Source organism: Nicotiana attenuata, unplaced genomic scaffold (genome assembly GCF_001879085.1).
Source record: "Nicotiana attenuata strain UT unplaced genomic scaffold, NIATTr2, whole genome shotgun sequence".
Lineage (NCBI taxonomy): Eukaryota > Viridiplantae > Streptophyta > Magnoliopsida > Solanales > Solanaceae > Nicotiana > Nicotiana attenuata.
In genome coordinates, this window is record NW_017673509.1 from 107837 (window position 1) to 126907 (window position 19071).

Sequence of the window (19071 nt, forward strand, 5' to 3'; positions counted from 1 at the left end):
GGAGTTGAGTCTTGTTGCTAATTGCTATGTGATCGAGTACGATGTATAGGCATGGTGACGAGTATCTATACGTTGGTGTCTAGCATGACCGTGAGTCCTTATAATGTGATTATCATGATTTGGTTGTGAACTCCGTGTTTATTGGAGGATTTCTATATGTTGTGAATAACCTGTGAACGGTAATAGGATCATTTGATTCCTGGAGCATTGGCTCGAATTGTGATACGAATATTGAAAGTATACGAAATGACTTGATTCTTTGGAGCGTTGGCTCAAAATAGTAAAGTGAATTATAAGATAAGGAAAGTAAGAAAGAGAAAGCGTTGTTGATTATTCCCTTGTCGGGACATTTGGCTGAACTTGTTGGATTCTTTCCCTTGCCGGGATGGTTGTCAAATATTTGCTTATTTTATGCCCCTTGATTGTGACTGTTGTTTGGGGAGTCGGACTGTACCATGATATTGAGGATCGGGTTGCACGCCGCAACAATGATATTGAGGATCGGGTTGCACGCCGCAACAATGATATTGAGGATCGGGTTGCACGCCGCAACAATAATATGTGAGGATCGGGTTGCGCGCCGCAACAATGATACATGATAAATGAAATGGGTCGGGTTGCACGCCGCAACAATGATATTGTGGAGCGGATTGCACGCCGCAACAATGGTAATTATGGAGCGAGTTGCACGCCGCAACAATTAGTGAGGCTATGTGTTTACATTTGAGTATTGATTCCTTGTTCACTGTGAACCTAAGTTGCTTTAGTTGTTACTCTGGATTATTGTTATTATTGTAACTCCCCATAGCATGTTTCCCCTCCCATGTTGGTAATTGGTTTGTATTCGATTTTCGCTGTATATCTATAACTGCACAGGTTTATGTGGTGTCCAGTCTAGCCTCGTCACTACTTCGCCGGGGTTAGGCTAGACACTTACCAGCACATGGGGTCGGTTGTGCTGATGCTACACTTCTGTGCATTTTTGCACAGGTCCAGGTTTTGAGGAACAGCAGCAACAGTAGTTCGGAAGCAGGCGATTCATATTCACGAGACTGAGGTAGCCTTGCAGGCGTCCGCAGGCCCGGCGTCTCTTCTCATTGTTTTCTTTTAGACTGTTGCCTCCTTGTTTCGAGACAGACAGCTGTTATATTTCTTTCAGACCTTTGTATTTAGTTTATCCTTAGTGGTTCGTGAGTAATGTGACACCAAATCTTGGGTAGAGGTTGTTTTTGACTATTCCGCGTTTTAAATTCATCATTTTAAGACAGACTTCCGCTATTGTTCTTATTAGACTTTATGTTCTATATTGTTGTTATAAACTGTTAAAGATAATTGCTAGTGATGGAAAGGTAATTAAGTTGGCTTGCCTAGCTACCACGAGTAGGCGCCATCACGACTCTGATGGTGGGAAAATCCGGGTCGTGACACCCACTATCCCAAAAATTTATCACCACCATTTTGATAGGTATGGGCGGACGCACGTGCGACAAAGTGGTGCCACGTGACATCGTGTGATAACATGATAGGTCATCTTATGATTTAAAATTAATTTTCGTATTTCGAGGCTTTAAACACCTCATTTATCCCTCCTCAATTTGCGTGCGCTGTCCGGGCGTATTTCCAGAAAGCTTTATTGTTGAAAGTTGATAAAAATAAATCTTTTTGTCTTAAAAGTTAATTTTAGTTGACTTCGGTCAGCGTTTTTAGTAAACGGACTCGGACTCGTGTTTTGACGGTTCCAGTGGGTCCGTATTGAAATAAGGGACCTGCGCGTATGTCCAGAATCAAATTCTGAAGTCCCTAGCTTGAGTTATGAATTTTTATTAAAAATTAAAGTCTTAAAATCTAATGGTTTTTAAGAATTGATTGATGTTTGGCCTCGTTGATATCGGGTCCATATTTTGGTTTCGGAGCTCGGTAAAGGTCTAATATAATATTTATGACTTGTCAGTGAAATTTTGTGAGAAACGAAATTGGTTTGACGTGATTCGGACGTCCGGTGGAGAAATTAGAAGTTTCAAACTTTTCTTGAAAATTTCATTCGATTTGATGCTAAATTCGTAGTTCTAGGTGTTATTTTGGCGATTTGATCGCACGAACAAGTTCGTATGATGTTTTAAGACTGGTGTGCATGTTTTGTTTGGAGCCCGAGGACTCGGGTGAGTTTCGAAAAGGCTACTAAGTGAAAATAGGACTTAGAACACTGCTGGTGTAGCTGATCTTGTTGCAGGCCCCTGATCTCGCATTTGCGAGATCAGGCATCGCATTTGCAACCTCTGAAGGGTTTGCATTTGCGAGCTTCTCATAAAAAATGCAAAGAGAAGCTGGGCCACCTTATGTTCGATATTGTGAACTTTCCTTTGCATTTGCGATAGGGACAGGGGGAGGCACTCTTCGCATTTGCGATCATTGGATCGCATCTGCGGTCAGCACAGCTCGCATTTGCAAGCATTTCTTTGCTTTTGCGAAGGAAGCAGAACTGTGGGAGTTTTTGCAAATGTGATGGATTTCTAACATTTTCGGGCTTCGCATTTACGAAGCTCAGGTCGCAAATGCGGCATGTGCAGCTGTGTAAAAGTTACTTAGAAGAGATTTTTCTCCCATTCTTTAATTTTTCAAAACCTAAAACACAAGAGGTGATTTTTCAAAGACCATTTCTTCCCAAAACCTTGGTGAGTGATTCTAAACTGGTTTCTTTCAATCTTTCACCACATTTTTACAAGAATTCAACCTAAAATCTAGGATTTTCATGGTGGAATTGGGGATTTTTGGGTAGAAACTAGGAAATTCAAATTTTTAGGATTTAGACCTCAATTTGAGGTCGGATTCCAAAACAAATTGTATATCTGGGCTGGGGGGTGAATGGGTAATCGGGTTTTGTCCGATTTCGGGTTTGGACAAAGCGGGCCTAGGTGTTGACTTTTTCAAAAATGGCCTTAATTGAATTCTTTGCAATCGTGGGTAGTTCCTAAGGCTTAAATTGAATCGTTTGCTTGGTAATTTTGTAGATTCTATTGGTCCGGAGGCTTATTGTCACGACCCGGAATTCCCACTGTCGGGATCGTGATGGCGCCTAACATTTCACTTGCTAAGCAAGCCAAAGTTAGAACAATTTACTTCTTTTAGCAGCTTAAACGATAACAATAATAACAAAGTGAAATAACAGATATGTTCTAAGTACAAATGCAAAAGCTAAACAACCAGCGTCTATTACAATTCCCTGAACCTGGTGTCACAAGAGCATGAGCTTCCAAAGTAATACACATAAATGTTTGAAATAAGTACAAAGATGTCTGAATGAAGTTGTATAGCTGAAAGAAAAGAGGATGGGGACTCCAGGAGTTGCGGGCGCTGAACAGCCGTACCCCAAGTCTCTGCAATTGTCCGATCCGAGCTTGCTAGTAACCACCGATGGCGTCTCCAAAATCTGCACAGTGTGCAGAGTGCAGTATCAGTACAACCGACCCCATGTACTGGTAAGTGCCGAGCCTAACCTTGACGAAGTAGTAACGAGGCTAAGGTGGGTCACCTACGCTAAAACCTGTATGCAGTCTATAATAATGATAGAATAATTGAAATGCGGTATAAAATTAAACATGCAACAGGAAATGATAACCACAGCCTTGAAAACAAACCAGTGTCATCCAAAATTACCAATCTCTACCAGCTCAAATAAAAATACCGGAAAATAACGCAGCTCAAGATATAGAAACATATAGGTTGTTGCGGCGCGCAACCAGATCCCACCAGACAACACATAATCTACCCTTATTCCATCATAACAATATTAATAATAGTAAATAATATACATATTTGTTGCGGTGCCCCACCATATATCAATATCAATATCATAATTCATCTTTATTTCACCATATCAATCCACCCCTATTTCACATGTTGCGGCGTGCAACCTGATCCCACCGTATATACATATTCATCCTTATTCCACCATATCAATCCTCCCTTATTACACCTGTTGCGGCGTGCAAACCGGTCCCACCATTTCAATATCAAACAATCAATGTACACAGTCAAATCAACATGCTAAATCACAAGGCCTTTATGATAAATAAATACCAAACTGAACCATGAAAAAGAACATTGTTCAACATAGAATCTACACGAATAATACTACACATCGAGACCAAACCAACAATTTACAGTTAGAAGGTGCAAACAAGTCAAACTTAGCAAATAGCTGATGACGTCCAAATCCACTACTAAGAAGTAAATGGACACGGTCGCATGTAATATAATAAACCCAACTATGAGTCGGGGTCGAATCCCACAGAGAACAATATGTAGGCGATTCAGAATGTAAGAGAATTATCACTTGTTATGTAGTGCCAAACACTTAGAATTGGTTTTAGAAAATATTTATACCTAAATGCGGAAATGTAAACTAACCTAGAAAGCAAGTAAAATGATCAATGGCTACAAGTATGGTTGCATCGGGAATTACACTCAAGTAACGATCCAATGTATTTCATGATTTAACAAATATGAGCGAGTTTATGTTAATTAGTCACGGGTAATAATTCTATATCAGCTTCTTCCGAAGACTAACAAGACTTCCTAATTGAACTATCCCTAAAATAATTAAGAGATTAAGCACCCCCGGATATGGCTACAAGTAGTTCAACCTTATCCCTAGGTAGAATCTATAAAATGAGGGTTAACACCTCAAGTTCTTGTTAATTAATCTTTCCCAACCCCAAATTATCTTTTCCAAAGTTAACTAAGAGTTAATGGGCGAGTCTTAGGGTTAGCTAATCCCTTTGGAAACATTAAAGAACAAGAATAATTAAAGACACAACAACTCACTTCATAAATAAATAAAAATCATTCAAACATAAGCACAACAAAGTATTTAATCCACGCTTTAATTATGAATATTTTCATAAACAAGATTCAAGTATTGGAAATAAATACTACACACTTAAATATTCAATACAAAGCAAGGAAATGAAGAAATAAACATAAATGGGTAAGAAATCCTTAACCACAAGCTTGAAATCTTCAAAACCCAAGTGTGTGTGTGCAAAACCCTAGCTTCCACTTTGTTCTCTCTTGTTCTAGGAACTGAAAATAAGCCAAAGATCTTTCAAAATATCTGCTAGGTCGTGTATAAAAATGGTTTGGGGATAAGAAAGTGAAATGTCAAAACTGCCCATAACTGCCCAGAAAATACGCTATGCGTTTGCAATTGTAGGATTGTATTCGCATTGAATGATTTCTCCAAGCTATGCGATCGCGTACATTGTCTTGCGTTCGCATAGCTCATTTGACCAGCCGCTGACCAGGCTCCCTTCTTCACGATCGCACTTCTTTACCCGCATTTGCATTGTTTTGCTTTTGTTAACTTCTGCGATCGCGTACAGTTCCGTGCGATCATAGTGTTATCGCTGGCAGTGGTCCATTTTTTCCTTTTTAGCACTTTTTGACTTGTTTTCTTCTATATCTTCTCCAAATCATATGACACCTGAAATATGCCAATAAACCTCAAAAAATGCCTTAACTTCTCATTAAAATCATACAAAAGCCTAAGTATTAAGGAGAGATAAGTTGGTAAATACCAACTTATCAAACCCCCAAACTTAAGCTATTGCTTGTCCTCAAGCAATTCAAAGACTAAGAACATCCTTCACTAAAATCATCAATTAAGCTCAATGGCATACCAAACATCATTTCAAGTCAAGAAGGATCAATTTAAGCACAATCTAATGACTTCGGTTGGTACCAATAATTAATCCAAGACATATGAATCACCAATTTTTTTACACATTTGATTTCAAATCAAGTGCTCAAACACTATATTAATCAAAGTAGCAACCAAGTCATGACACTAAAGATTCAAAATTTACCTCTCTATCACATTTGTTTCCCCTCACTCATTCCTCCCAATTGAAAATGGGATTAAATTCACAACTCGAATCTCATGTGCCCTCACACTTTTTAAGAGCGAATCCCAAACTCATAAATTGCAATTAAAAACATAAATGGGATGTCAAATGGAAAGACTCAACTCTCTCTCTCTCACAAAGATATTCAAATGCACACAAGTAGTACCATAGGCTTGCCCTTCATGTATTTCTCCACTAATGTAGACATACTCGGTTCAAAATCAATTAGGACTTAAAGGGTTGTAGTTTAGGTTTTTGGTTAAGGTAAGGCACAATTTTGGGTATGAGTGAATCAAAACCTCCCTAAGCACCTTTTTCAACAATCAAAGTCCACTTCCTTCAAGAATGTTTCCACCATTTTTTTTAATATATATATATAACACCTAGTCTTCCATTTATTCATACTTTCTTATTTTGTTTTTCATTTCATCATCATTAATACTTTTCACTTTTTGAGAAACCTCCATATATTCCAGCCTCCACCCGAAAACTTAGGCTTTAAGCCTATATTCCTACTTTATATTACTTAGGGAGGTATGGTTCCACAAGAACATCAATAAGACGATAGCTTGTAACATGGTTGTCAAAGAAAGTAAAAAAGCTCAAAAGGGTTGACTAGGGAAAATATTCACGGGTAGGAAATTTAGGCACAATAATGGTACAGAGAAGGTCTAATATCATTTTTCAAACCAAGTTAATCTAGGATTTCGCCTTGAAGTACATTCTGGGAAAGTTCTAGACTAAAAATGATGCAAAAAACTTTCACAATTAAAGCTCACCACACAAGGCACATGAAAACTCAAATGGAATAGAAATCCAAAACCCAATTGAAACCAATGAATCTCAAGGAAGTCACATGTAGCCTAAGAAGCTATTTATTGAATCAAAGAGCCAAAATTAGAATCTGAAAGTCACAACAAGGAATTATCACTTCAATCATTTTTTATTTTAAAGATCAAAACTTCATATGACAAAGTTTTAATTATGTTGGTACCAAACAAGCCACATATTGGTTTATGGACAAAAGATTACACCCAATAACCACTTTATTCACAACTAGCTACTAAATTAATAAAAAAAATAAGGAAAAACTAAACAAGATTAATCCCTTAAGAACGTTGTCACGCCATCCATCACAGGAAAAAGTCACCCGGTTCAACACAAATAAATTCCTTGGAAAAGAACCGCAGTAGAAAGAAAAACCAAGGAGTTTAACTAATACTACTATATAAAAAAAATAGAAACCAAAATAAACACAAATGAAAAAAAGAAAAATAAAAGAGACTATAAGAAAATGCTAATTCTACNAATGCCATGTAGCAATGCTCTCTTTCAACTTTGAATTCTTTTGCCTGTTTGATCATTCTGTTCTCTGTGGCAATGACCTTTTTCTTTAATCCTGTGACCTCATTGTCGTATTCTTCTTTCAACTGCTTAACCATGCGGGCCCGTTCTTCCGCGTTTTTAGCCAATTGTTTCCGAACCCTAGCTAATTCCTTTTCCGCTTTGTTGAGGTCAAAACTGTAGTCATTCACTTTTTGCCTTAGATTTTCTATAAGCTTTGTATCTTTGGCACTTCTGACGGGATTTTCGGCTGCTAACTTCATCTTTTGGATTTGGGCTCGTAAGGCTTCATTCTCTTTGGCCAATTTCTTTCTCTCACCCTCATCAGCCGCAACTTGCACGCTGTTTTCAAACTGGAGGTCTTGGACCTATTTTTCCAATGCTCCTATGCGGGCTCTGTACTCATTTTCTTTAGCTAACCAAGCCCACTGTTCTTGCGATGATTCGGCAAACTCCCGGATGTGAGGTCTTTTAGCTGGCCTTTCATGCTCATATTCTCTCCTATACTAGGCAAGGTATCCTGGCGACACTTCGCCTTTGGCTCGATCCTGTACGCAAGTATCCGCTTTTAAATATTGGCATTCATTCCAGATCTGGCGGACTCTTGCTTTAGGGAATTGTCCGTCAGGGCTAATTTCAACCACCTGAGAACTAAGATCGCCGTCTTGTGGCACTATTTGGCACCTTCCGAGTTGCCTTAAACCCCGATACGGAGCATACGGCTGGATGCTCTGAAGACCCATCAAAAGGAAGTGAAGCCCCGTTGCTGGCATATATATGATTTCATCGACGGGCAACCATCCAAATGTCCACTCTATTTGACTAGCAGTGAGGGACCGAAAGTATGAAGTCCAGCCCGTGAATCCCTCGGGCAAGCTGTTCCCCTTAATCCTTGTGTAAAACTCTTCTATGCACGTCTTCTTTGTGGAACCATAACTCAGGAATTGAGGACGACGACACAAGTGTTCAGTCATCCACATTTGCAACAAAAGATTGCACCCTTCGAAGAAGTCTCCCCCGGCTCTGCAGACTGTAAGAGCACGGAAGATTTCGACTAATATCATGGGCGCAAGAGTGCTTTTGGCTTGAGTGAGTAGAGTGCTGACGACCCCGGCTATTTTTATGTCAATGTTTCCGTCTTTCCTTTGAAATACCACAAGCCCCAAAAAGACCACCATAAAAGCAAAACGTCTATGCTCCTCCCATTTTTGGCGGTTCCCTTTGCTACATATCTTGTTTTCCGGGTTGTTTAAACCTCCTATATGGCCATATCTGTGATATATGAATTGTGGCGTACAAAAGCCATTTGCCAAATCTGCATTGTGGACCGTCCTGCTTATTTTCAGCGAATCTAAAAATCTGTGCACAGCCACAGGTCTCGGGGCCACGAAGTACTTATGCCTTAAAGGAACCTCTTCTTTTCCGATGTAGCCGACTATTTCCTCTAGTGTCGGGGTCAACTCAAAGTCCGAGAAATAGAAGACGTTATGTGCCGGGTCCCAACAGGTGACCAATGCTCTGATGATGTCTCCCCGAGGCACAATCTCCAACAAACCGGTAAGCCCTTTCAAATATTTTTTGACCTCATCTTGCCCTTCTCCTCCTAAGTCGTTCCACCAACGACGCAACTCCAAAGGGACTTTATGCATGATTGAAAAAGGTTCATTTTGAGTCGTGCTCATCCTGCACATTTATTAAGGTGATTTAATCACTTATTTTGACCTAACAAAGAAAACTGACACTATTTTTGTTCAAATATCCAATTTAAAACAAATGGCCAGTTTTGCAATTACGGCCTTTCAGCACTTCGGGGAGAAGATTTTAAGGTTGTGCCTGCCAACCGTTGAACTGACTCAGGGTGGCTGTTCTTGCAAAACAGCCTTCCGGCGCCCTTTTTGGGGACATTCGGCTTATTTTAAACAAGAATGGAGGCACCCGACTTATTCATGACGAAATTAAAAAATTTAGCATTTTTGGCTATTTTTGAAAAGGGGAGGTTGGACCCGATGAGGGTTGCCTACGTATCCCACATCCGGTGAGAATCAAACCTGCGTAGTTCGGGCAAATAAACCTAACTATTTTCGAAAACAAGACTCTTTTTCATTGACAAATACACTCTTTTTATATTTTCTTCTTCAACAAACCATTTGAAAATAAGACTCTTGGTTTTTCTTTTTACTAACAACTAAAACAAACCATTTTGTGCAAACAAATTTCCTTTTCCCTATTTTTTCCTGTTTCAGTGGCAAACAAACAAACTAATTTGAAAATAAAACTCTTTTAGTTTTCTTTTCCATTGGCAAACAAAACAAACTAAAAAAAAGCTTTTCTTCTTTTTTCTTTCATTTTCTCAAAAATCCGGCAGCATTTCGGCACTACTTGGACATTGGTTTTTCTAGTATAGGTAATTAACTCTCTACACTGCTATTTTCTCTTTTTCTCTTTTTGTTTTTCCAATTTTTCCCAGATATTCAAAGCCGGTCAGCATGCGAGTCCAAAACAGATAAATGCACAAGTAGGATGCATCAGGATGGTCCATTATTCCGGGTACACCTGTCCTAGACGGACCCAACCCCTGTGTTGAGTTCCCTAAGTCAAAATGCACGTGATGCAAATAAGCGTTCCTACTAGGGATCCGGCATGAGGTCAAGTTATTCTAAGTTCAAAACCTAGGTATAGGTTCTAGACTGTGTACCCGAGCGGACAACTCGAGTCGAGGAGGGGGCTACGTACCGGGGACCCGCGGGATCGTCCGGCTTAGTAACTTGTCCGGCCTCTTTCTTATTTCAAGGTATGACACTAACAGAATAGGGAGTCTCAACCAGTAAGCACATCCCCGGAGGTGAGAAGAGAAGGGTTTCGGCACAGTTTATATATACAGTTCAGATAATATCAAAGCGGTAAACATTTAGCACATAAGGCATGGAAACATGTAGGAAAATCAGATAAAGCCATTCATAACAATTATTCTAAGCTCGAATTCTGAACCCTGAACAAAACTTTCTGGGTTCTTGTCCCCAGCAGAGTCGCCAGAGCTGTCACACCTCCTTTTTCCTACACCCGCAGGGTGTAGAGGAGTTTTTCCACTTAAAGGACAATCGGAACGGGATTTATTATTAAGATTTCAGAGTTGCCACTTGGGAGATTAATGGTGTCCCAAGTCACCAGTTGAATCCCGAACCGAGGAAATTATGACTCTGTTTAACAGTCCGCGATCCAGAAATCCGAGTAAGGAATTCTGTTAACCCGGGAGAAGGTGTTAGGCATTCCCGGGTTCCGTGGTTCTAGCACGGTCGCTCAACTGTAATATTTGGCTTATTTGTTTGATTTTAGTACATGTTTTAATCTATGTGCTTTTAACTTTTTACCGCTTTTATTATTATTATTTTTTGAGAATTGCAACGTCGTGAAAACATGTCTCGAACCACGTCACATAAATGCACCCGCGGTTTTTGACACATTTCGACTTCGTTGAGATTTGATTTGGGTCACATAAATGTGCACCCGTATTTAGGAAGGTAATGTTATTAAAAGCGCGCCTAAAGTGGCTAGCATGTTATTATCTTTAGGGAAGGCCGTGGAATTCGCTAAACGACCCGTCCCGGATACTAAGTATTCAATATAGCCATTTAAAGAGGGCCCCGCACTTATGTGTTTTATTTAACGAGGCTCATCTCTTTTTATTAATTAAAGGGCAATCCTAAAGCAACTATGATTTTCTATTTTGTTTTTAATAATAAAAGAAAATAGTTCTAACTGAATTAGCCTATCAAAGTATCCCTACTAAGATATTCAGGGTTTTGGGCCCTTTAAATTGGCCCTGACAAGATTCAATATCGAGCGCAAAGGATTGATGCCCAAAAGTGGGCTTTGCAGATGATAATCAGGCCCAAGATTTCCCACCGGCGAGCTGTCCAGTTTAATCCAGAACCAAATCAACAAATGGATGATAAATAGTAATTGAGCTGACCTTTACAATCACATTTATGCATGTTAACTTTAACCTAATTTCATATATATTCAACTCACGCACCTTGACAATCTACGTACTCAGTATGTAATTCAACAATCCACTAAGTGTAACCACCACATATTATGACATTTATTTGCAGGCTGGAGCTATAAACGAATTGTTGAGATGAACTAATCACTTTAGAGCAGTACGTGAATTTATATAATTGTGAGTATGCTATTTCCAGGTTTAAACAAGACTATACACTCTGATGATCGCAAATAGGACTGAGTTAACACGGCTGAGCTAATATCATATTCCAAATTCAGTTGTCCTGATATACCAAATCAAAAATAATCAACCAAATTGTGGTCTATCACCACTAGTAAAATATTCGAATAACTATGATAATTCAGCAGTCCCAACTTCTAACAGTCCTAGGCAATTCAAATTAATACAGATCCATTGATCAATCCTGCAGTCCACAAGTGTGACAACCCAAAGGGTCATCACCAGATTTCTCTCTTTTTCCGTGCTTCTGAGGCCTTGAAAACCTCACCTTTAGTTGCCTCGATTTGCATACGCAGTCCGGGCGCGTAGCCGGAAAGATTATATGTTAAATTCTGTGAAAAATTTCAAAATGTGGCTTTAAAATGATTAAAGTTGACTTCGGTCAACATTTTTGGTAAACGGACCCGGACCCGAACCCGGACCCGTGATTTGACGGTCCCGAAAGGTCCGTAGAAAAATATGGGACTCGGGCATGTGCCCGAAGTCGAATTCCGAGGTCTAGAGCCCGGGAAAAGAATTTTTCTGTTTAATTGTTTTCTGAAATTATTAAGGAAAATGGTAATGAAAATTGATTAAAAGACTATGGTATCGGGCTCGTATTTTGGTTCCAACGCCCGGTACAGGTCTTAAATATGTGTTAAGCGCTTTCTGTGAAGTTTGGTCGGAATCAGACGTCATTTGACGTATTGCGGACCTAATTATCTAAAGTTGGAAATTTATGAAGTTAGAAATGAAAATGATGATTTTGAGGCTTGATTCATTGACTTTGATGTTGTTTTGGCGATTTGATCGCTCGAGTAAGTTCGTAGGATGTTATTGAGTTAGTGTGTGTGATCGGTTAGGAGCCTCGAGGGCTCGGGAGTGAATCGGAGGTGGTTCGGGGTGTTTTTACACTTGGAATGGTAGCAGATTTTTCTGCAATTTTTGCCCAGATAATTTGTTCTTCGCGAACGCGGCCTCAGGCTCGCGTTCGCAGTGCCCTGTCAATTTCCTCTTCCGCGTTCGCGGCCCTCTTTCCCGCGTAAGCGTAGCCCCTTCAAACCCTTCAACGCGTTCGCATCGGCCTACTCGCGTTCGCGTAGGCCATTTGCCCAGGGCCCCAGCTTTCCTTCTTCGCGTTCGCGTGCTCTCAATCGCGAACGCGATTCCCCCAGATCTTCTTCATCGCGAACGCGTCCTTGATGTCGCGATCGCGAAGGGTAAATCCCTTCAGTGATTTTGTTAAAATTACAGAAACAGTAGCTTCGGGACTTTCCTCATTTTTCCACACGAGCTCTTCTCCCTAACACCCCATAGACGATTTTGAAGAGCCTTTTCCTCCATAGCTTCTTAGGCAAGTGTTCTTAACTTCATCCTCTCTTAATTTCTTCATCTAATCACTAATTTCCTAGCCCTAAATCATGAATTCAAAGTAGAAATTAAGGGTTTTGGGTAGAGTTAGGGTTTTGGGAATTTTGGGTGATTCAACCTCAATTTGGAGTCGAATCTTAAAACAAATTATATATTTGAACTCGTGGGGTTATGGGTGACTAGGTTTTGGTCCGAGCCTCGTGTTTGGACCATGTAGGCCCGGTGTCGAATTTTGATATTTTTGGAAGAATGCTAGAAAACTCATTTCTAGGCTATGGGATTATGTTGTTGAGCCCTAATTGATATTATTGAATTAATTATGCCTAGATATCATTGTTTCGGAGTCGGATTGTAGAGGAAAGGCGGTATTTGAGGATTGATTGCTATTCTTTGGACCGAGGTAAGTGTTTAATCTATCTTTGGCTTGAGGGAATAGGATTAGAGTGTTATTAATTGCTAATTGCTAAATGATCGAGTACGGTGTATATGCATGGTGACGAGTATCTATACACCGGTGTCTAGCATGACCGTGGGTCCTTGTTTGCACGTATTTCTGATATTTTGAGACTCTTCAATGCTAATTGATGAATTCTACGTAATGTGGAGAGTTTGAGGATATGTTATGAATTGTAAATTCTTTGGAGCGTTGGCTCGAACAATAAAAATACTATTGAGTAAGAAATGAAAGAAATGGAAAGAGATATGACCAATCCCTTGCCGGGATGGTGTTAGTATATTGATTATCTCCCTTGCCGGGATGTGAAGGTTGTTGTCGTTACTCCCTTGCCAGGATTTAGTTGTTTAATTGTGTTTTCCCTTGCTGGGACATTTCTTATTATTTGCTTATTCCCTCGCCCGTTTGGTTGTGATTGCTGTTTGGGTGAGGAAGAGTGATAATGCACGAAGGGTCATTCCGTGCCATGTTTGATTATATTTGCACGAAGGGTCATTCCGTGCCATGTTTTGATTATTTATGCACGAAGGAACATTCCGTGCTCTGATTTTGACTATAATTGCACGAAGGATCATTCCGTGCCATGAAATGAGAGTTATGTGAGGAAAAGCACGAAGGGTGATGCCGTGCATTCTATTTGATTGTTTTTTGTGAGACTGAGAGTAAAAACACGAAGGTTGATGCCGTGCAACTGTTGATTCTCCTGTTTTTGTTAATTATTGTTATTGCCCTGTTTCTTACTTAAGTTGATGACTTTATATCCGGTTTGTACTCCCCCATAGCATGCTTCCCTCCCTAGTTAACTGTTTAATTTCGGTATTCTTTCCTTTATTGCATATATATATATTGAACTGCACAGGTTGACTTGGTAGTCCTGTCTAGCCTCGTCACTACTTCGCCGGGGTTAGGCCAGGCACTTACCAGCACATGGGGTCGGTTGTGCTGNCGTAGTACTGCTGGTAAGTAGGGAAAGCAGGAGATGAGTTCACTGTGGGAGGATCTTGAGGCTGAGCTAGTAGTGGGAGGTAGGTGGGGTTAGCAGGATAGGCTGGTGGTGGATGTCCCTTCGACCAGGCCTGGTACATCTCGGCCATTTGTTGCTTCAGTTTATACATCTCCTCCTTCATTGCATTAACGTCCACTACTTCCTCCTCCCTAGATGGGTCGACAATGCTTGCTTCCAATTCCTGGTTGACCATGTTTGACTTATCCTTAGAGCGGGTGTTGTAGGGATAGGTTGCTAGAATGCCAGTCAACTTAACCACTTGCCTGGACTCATCAACAACAACTTGTTAGCGGTTAGGGCATTAACAGATAGATAAACGCACATTGGGAAATGAATGCACCTAAGTAGTTAACCATTTCTATTATGCCTTTGCTTGGTTGCATGGGTCATCCCGGCTTTTCCTTATTTCTATGTGCCACTTTTTGTTTGTCCATTGTTTCTTGCCGCTCTCTCATTTTGCATTTTTCTCCTATTTTCCATTTTATTATTTGGTTACGGTCGAATCCTATGGAGATTACCTACGTATCACGACCCTGCGTGAATCAGACCGAGCGTAGTTCGTGAAGAATAAATGTAAAGTAGAAGCAAACATATTTTGGGATTTTCAATTTTATTGATAGCAAATACGTCTATTACAAAAGACTCGAAACTGATAGACTCTAATGCAGCAAAGAACTACAGACTCCACCTATTCTAGCTCAAACAAAAATACAGACTCAATCAACTGACTGACTTTTAATGAAAAAGAAATACAGACTCAAAAGACAATCATGAATACATTAAAGCTCCTGGTGCCCGCGGGACATCGTTCGGTCTCGCCACGGGCCTATATGCAAGTTCCCCTTAATGTCTGTCTAGGTCACTCATTATCTGCTTCACAAATATCATCACTGATGCAAAGAAGGTGATACAGGTCATGTTCTCGCACATTTGGCATTTACTAGTAATAGAGTGAGCAACGGTTAAGATTCTCTCTGTGATTCTGCCTTTTTCTTGAAGCAACCGCCCTATTTGTTGGGTCCTAGCCCCCAAAGTTTGCTCGGCTACCTGGTTTTGTTCCCGGAGTTGTTGCAAGTCCATTTCTAACTGTGCCAATGCCATATAGCAGTGCTCTCTTTCAACTTTGAATTCTTTTGCCTGTTTGATCATTCTGTTTTCTGTAGCAATGACCTTTTTCTTTAATCCTGTAACCTCATTATCGTATTCTTCTTTCAACTGCTTAACCATGCGGGCCCGTTCTTCCGCGTTTTTAGCCAATTGTTTTCGAACCCCAGCTAATTCCTTTTCTGCTTTGTTGAGGTCAAAACTGTAGTCGTTCACTTTTTGCGTTAGATTTTCTATAAGCTTTGTATCTTTGGCACTCCTGACGGGATTTTCGGCCACTAACTTCATCTTTTAGATTTGGGCTCGTAAGGCTTCATTCTCTTTGGCCAATTTCTTTCTCTCACCCTCGTCAGCCGCGGCTTGCACGCTGTTTTCAAACCGAAGGTCTTGGACCTGTTTTTCCAATGCTCCTATGCGGGCCCTGTACTCATTTTCTTTAGCTAACCAAGCCCACTGTTCTTGCGATGATTCGGCAAACTCCCGGATGTGAGGTCTTTTAGCTGGCCGTTCATGCTCATATTCTCTCCTATACCAAGCAAGGTATCCTGGCGACACTTCGCCTTTGGCTCGATCCTGTACGCAAGTATCCGCTTTTAAATATTGGCATTCATTCCAGATTTGGCGGACTCTTGCTTCAGGGAACTGTCCGTCAGGGCTAATTTCAACCACCCGAGCACTAAGATCGCCGTCTTTTGGCACTATTTGGCACCTCCCGAGTTGCCTTAAAACCCGATACGGAGCATAAGGCTGGATTCTCTTAAGACCCATCAAAAGGAAGTGCGGCCCCGTTGCTGGCATATATATGATTTCATCGACGGGCAACCATCCGAATGTCCACTCTATTTGACTAGCAGTGAGGGACCGAAAGTATGAAGTCGAGCCCGTGAATCCCTCGGGCAAGCTGATCCCGTTAATCCTGTGTAAAACTTCTCTATGCATGTCTTCTTTGTAGAACCACAACTCAGGAATTGAGAACGACGGCACAAGTGTTCGGTCATCCACATTTGCAACAATAGATTGCACCCCTCGAAGAAGTCTCCCCCGGCTTTGCAGGCTGTAAGGGCGCGGAAGATTTCGGCTAATATCATGGGCTCAAGAATGCTTTTGGCTTGAGTGAGTAAAGTGCTGACGACCCCGGCTACTTTTATGTCAATGTTTCCGTCTTTCCTTGGAAATACCACAAGCCCCAAAAAGACCACCATAAAAGCAAAACGTCTATGCTCCTCCTATTTTTGACGGTTCCCTTTGCTACATATCTTGTTTTCCGGGCTGTTGAAACCTCCTATATGGCCATATCTGTGATATATGAAGTGTGGAGTGCAAAAGCCGTTTGCCAAATCTGCATTGTGGACCGTCCTGCTTATTTTCAGTGAGTCTAAAAATCTGTGCATAGCCACAGTTCTCGGGGCCACTAAATACTTATGCCTTAAAGGAACCTCATCCTTTCCGATGTAGCCGGCTATTTCCTCTAGTGTCGGGGTTAACTCAAAGTCCGAGAAATGGAAGACGTTATGTGCCGGGTCCCAACATGTGACCAATGCTCTGATGATGTCTCCCCGAGGCACAATCTCCAACAAACCGGTAAGCCCTTTCAAATATTTTTTGACCTCATCTTGCCCTTCTCCTCCTAAGTCGTTCCACCACAGACGCAACTCCAAAGGGATTTTATGCATGATTGAAAAAGGTTCATTTTGAGTCGTGCTCATCCTGCACATTTATTAAGGTGATTTAATCACTTATTTTGACCTAACAAAGAAAAATGACACTATTTTTGTTCAAATGTCCAATTTATAACAAATGGCCAGTTTTGCAATTACGGCCTTTCAGCACTTCGGGGAGAAGATTTTAAGGCTATGCCTGCCAACCGTTGAAACTGACTCAAGGTGGCTGTTCTTGCAAAAACAGCCTTCCGGCGCCCTTTTTGGGACATTCGGCTTATTTTAAACAAGAATGGCGGCACCCGACCTATTCATGACGAAATTAAAAAAAATTTGGCATCTTTGGCTATTTTTTGAAAAGGGGAGGTTGGACCCGATGAGGGTTGCCTACGTATCTCACATCCGGTGAGAATCAAACCTGCGTAGTTCGGGCAAATAAAACTAACTATTTTGAAAACAAGACTCTTTTTGTTTTTGTTTTTGTTGGCAAATACACTATTTCTGAAAGCAAGATTCTTTTTTATATTTTCTTTTTCAGTGGCAAATAAACAAACTAATTTGATAATAAAACTTTTTTTGTTTTTCCATTGGCAAACAAAACAAACTAAAAAACTACTTTTCTTCTTTTTCTTTCATTTTCTCAAAAAGAATCCGGCAGCATTTCAACACTACTTGGACATTGGTTTTCCAAATATGGGTAATTAACTCTCCACACTGCTATTTTCTCTTTTTTTTCTTTTTCTATTTCAATTTTTCCCAGACATTCAAAGCCGGTCAGCATGCGAGTCCAAAACAGATAAATGCACAAGTAGGATGCATCAGGATGGTCCATTATTCCGGGTACACCTGTCCTAGACGGACCCAACCCCTGTGTTGAGTCCCCTACGGCAAATGCACGTGATGCAAATAAGCATTCCTACTAGGGATCCGGCATGAAGTCAAGTTATTCTAGGTTCAAAACCTGGGTATGTGTTCTAGACTGTGTACCCGAGCGGACAACTCGAGTCGAGGAGGGGGCTATGTACCGGGGACCCGCGATCCAGAAATCCGAGTAAGGAATTCTGTTAACCCGGGAGAAGGTGTTAGGCATTCCCGGGTTCCGTGGTTCTAGCACGGTCGCTCAACTGTCATATTTGGCTTATTTATCTGATTTTAGTACATGTTTCTGGATTTACGTCTTTAGCTTTGAACCGCTTTTATTATTATTGTTTATTTTAAGAGAATTGCAACGTCGTGAAAACATGTCTCGAATCGCGTCACATAAATGCACCCGCAATTTTTGACACATTTCGACTTCGTTGAGATTTGGATTTGGGTCACATAAATGTGCACCCATATTTAAGAAGGTAAGATTATTAAAAACGCGCCTAAAGTGACTAACGCGTTATTATCTTTGGGGAAAGCCGTGAATTTTGCTAAACGGCCCATCCCGAAGTCTAAGTATTTTGTATAAACATTTACCGAGGGCCCACCAATTTGTTTATTTTGTTTNACCGTGGGTATGTGTTCTAGACTGTCGTACCGAGCGGACAACGTCGGTCGAGGAGGAGCTACGTACGGGACCCGCGAGATCGTCCGGCTTAGTAACTTGTCCGACCTCTTTCTTATTTCAAGGTATGACACTAACAGAATAGGGAGTCTCAACCAGTAAGCACATCCCCGGAGATGAGAAGATAAGGGTTTCGGCACAGTTTATATATACAGTTCAAATAATATCAAAGCGGTAAAGCATTTAGCACATTTAGGAGGAAAACATGTAGGAAAATCAGATAAAGCCAACATAATAATTATTCTAAGCTTGAATTCTTAAACCCTGAACCGAAGTTCTGGATTTGTTTCCCCAGAGCTGTCATACCTCCTTTTGCTACTACACCACGTGAAGGGTATAATAAAGGAGTTTTTCCAATTAAAGGACAATCGAAACGGGATTCATTTATTAGGAGATTCAGAGTCACCACTTGGGAGATTTATGGTGTCCCAAGTCACCGGTTTGAATCCCGAATCGAGGA